This window comes from Nicotiana sylvestris, chromosome 11 (genome assembly GCF_000393655.2).
Source record: "Nicotiana sylvestris chromosome 11, ASM39365v2, whole genome shotgun sequence".
NCBI lineage: Eukaryota > Viridiplantae > Streptophyta > Magnoliopsida > Solanales > Solanaceae > Nicotiana > Nicotiana sylvestris.
This window is the reverse complement of record NC_091067.1, coordinates 34,687,545-34,690,462: the sequence shown is the minus strand read 5'-3', so window position 1 is coordinate 34,690,462 and position 2,918 is coordinate 34,687,545.

The window sequence follows — 2,918 nt, the reverse complement described above, 5'->3', positions numbered from 1 at the left end:
GTGCATTAATGCCAACGTGCGGTTGTCAAATCTGTTAAGACTTAATCGCTAACGAAGTGGTTGTCTAAATGTGTGAGTCCAGATAGGTGGTTAGTTGATTGGCAATTCTGGCAACTCACTCGTACAACACCCGGTCGAAAGATAAAGTAAACATGACAGGGCAGGACTCAGAAATAAACATCGTAGACCCTTTAAGTGAAGTTGAGGTAACAGATGTGGGTGCCATGAAAGAAGAGATGAGGAAACTAAAAGCACAAATGGCCGAAATGCATCGGCCATGGTCTCAGGGACATCCGGCACCACTATACCCTGCTAATCCATCTTACATCCCACCCCTGGCTTAGGCTCAGGAGCCCACCACTACCCACGCATTTCAGCCTTCCCCTATCATGCCCAAGGCTATGGTACCACTTCATACACTCCCCCAGCTCCACCCCCCAAACAGAACCCTCACCCACCCATGGTTCTAGCCTTTGTTGCACCTCCCCCAGCCCCATTATATAGATCGTCCAGTGAGCCACTATTCCAAGCTCACTATACCCAATATTACCCTACCGAAGCCACTTTCAAAGCGCCTGAGCCATATACCTATTCTCCCCATTTTGAAATCCCGGGAGAAGTTGAGAAACTGGTTAAGAATTCAGAACAGGAGGAAGTGATTCATAAAGTCAAAAGCCTGGAGCAATCCTTCAGGAACATGCATGGTTTAGGCAACCAAGTTAGCGTTGCATACAAAGATTTGTGCCCTTTCACTGATGTTCAGTTGCCTGCAGGGTTTTAAATGCCGAAGTTTGACTTGTATGAGGGGCACAGTGACCCAGTAGCCCATCTGCGTTGTTTTTGTAGCAAGATGAGAGGTGCTGGGGGGAAGGATGAATTGTTGATAGCCTATTTCGGTCAAATCTTTAGCGGGTCCACGCTGGAATGGTACACAAGACAGGACCCCAGCCGATGGTATACATGGGATGATTTGGCATAAGCATTCATTGGCCATTTTCAGTATAACTTTGAGATAGTCCCTGATCGTCTGTCATTGTTGAAGCTGGAAAAGAAGCCTGGGGAAAGTTTTAGAGAGTTTGGTTTCCGCTGGAGGGAACAAGCAGCAAGGGTTGATACTCCGATGAGGGAGAGTGAGATGGTAGATTACTTCTTGCAAACATTGGAGCCTGCCTATTTTGGTCATCTAGTGACATCTGTCGGAAAGTCGTTTAATGAAGTGATAAAGATGGGAGCCATGATTGAATAGGGATTGAAGTTTAACAAGATCTTGAGCTATTCGACATTGAAAGCAACCACCCAGTCCATCCAAAGCGGTACTGGTGGTGTGCTTGGCAAGAAGAAGAAGGAAGAAGTTGCTGCGGTTGAAACTAGTACTTGGTCCAGGCCCTATAACCCTCCACCCTACTACAACGTACCCAGACCCCACCACCCAATCTACCAATATACCCCATATGGCCCACAACAACACTACTATCTACCACCAGAACCACACTTTTCTATCCACCACGCCCAGACATACACTCAGCCTTCGGTGCACTCGCAATGGCATGCACCGACTCCCCAAAACACACATCCACCCTCACAAAACACCTATCCACCTCCCAGGGCAAACAGACAAGGAACCGGCTTCCGCCCAAACCAAGCTTTTAGAAGTGAGAAGGCCCCAAACAGAAAAACATTTACTCCGCTGGGAGAATCTTACACCACTCTCTTCCATAGATTGTAACAGTTGGGAATGTTGACCCCAGTTGAGCCCAAAGCTCCAAACCCCCTTCCCAGAAACCTGGACCATTCTGTTAGCTGCGAGTATTGCTTAGGGATGCCGGGGCACGATACAGAAAAATGTTGGAAGTTGAAAAACGTGGTACAAGAACTCATTGATAGTCACCGTATTGAAGTACAGGCCCCAGAGGCCCCAAACATCAATCAAAACCCGTTACCATCGCATTATGAAGCCAATATGATCAAACTGATACATAAGGGGACAGAGCCTAAAAAACCCTCTCAGACGGTCATGGTGATCTGTTCTACGAAATCCAAGGTTAGAGGCAAAACAGTCAGCGCAAGGCCAGTGGTTCAACTAAAAGCGATAAAAGATAAGCTAGTGTTGGTAATGGGAAAAGGACCATTTGTTGCTGCAAAAAAGCCAGATCTAGTCAAGTTAGTAGTACCGGGGTCGTCATCTGCACCCGTGGTTGTTGTGAACGGAGCCTACATAGAACCCGTGGTTGTCATAAAGCCGGTAGTCCAACTACCCGTGGTTGATAGCAAAGCCGTACCGTGGAAATATGGCAAGGTAGTGGTGACATACAAAGAAAAGGAAATTGAGGAAGAGAGTTGTGAAGCACAAGGACTAAATCGGTCGGGACGTTGTTTTGCTCCCGAGGAGTTGAGAAAGGCTAGGGGTGCTAAAGACAATCTAGTGCTAGTCAAAAAGGTTGTGACGGAAGAAGAGGCAGAAGAATTTCTAAAAATGATGAAAGTGCAAGATTATTCCATTGTTGAACAAATGAGAAAAACACCGGCCCAGATCTCGTTGTTGTCATTATTGATCCATTCTGACGAGCATTGCCGAGCTTTGATGAAGATATTGAATGAAGCTCATGTGCCCGACAAAATTTCAGTGAACTATCTGGAGACAATTGCCAACAAGATCTTTGAGGTAAACAGGGTAGCATTTTCTGATGATGAATTGCCTGTGGAAGGCACAGAACACAATAAAGCTCTCTACTTGATGGTCAAGTGTGAAGATTCATGGTTACTCGGGCGTTGATCGATAACGGGTCAAGTGCTAATATTTGTACGCTGTCCACACTGAACAAGTTGAAGATTGATGATGATAGAATCCAAAAAAATAGTATTTGTGTTCGAGGGTTCGACGTAGGGGGAACAAACACAGTGGGGGATATTATACTCGA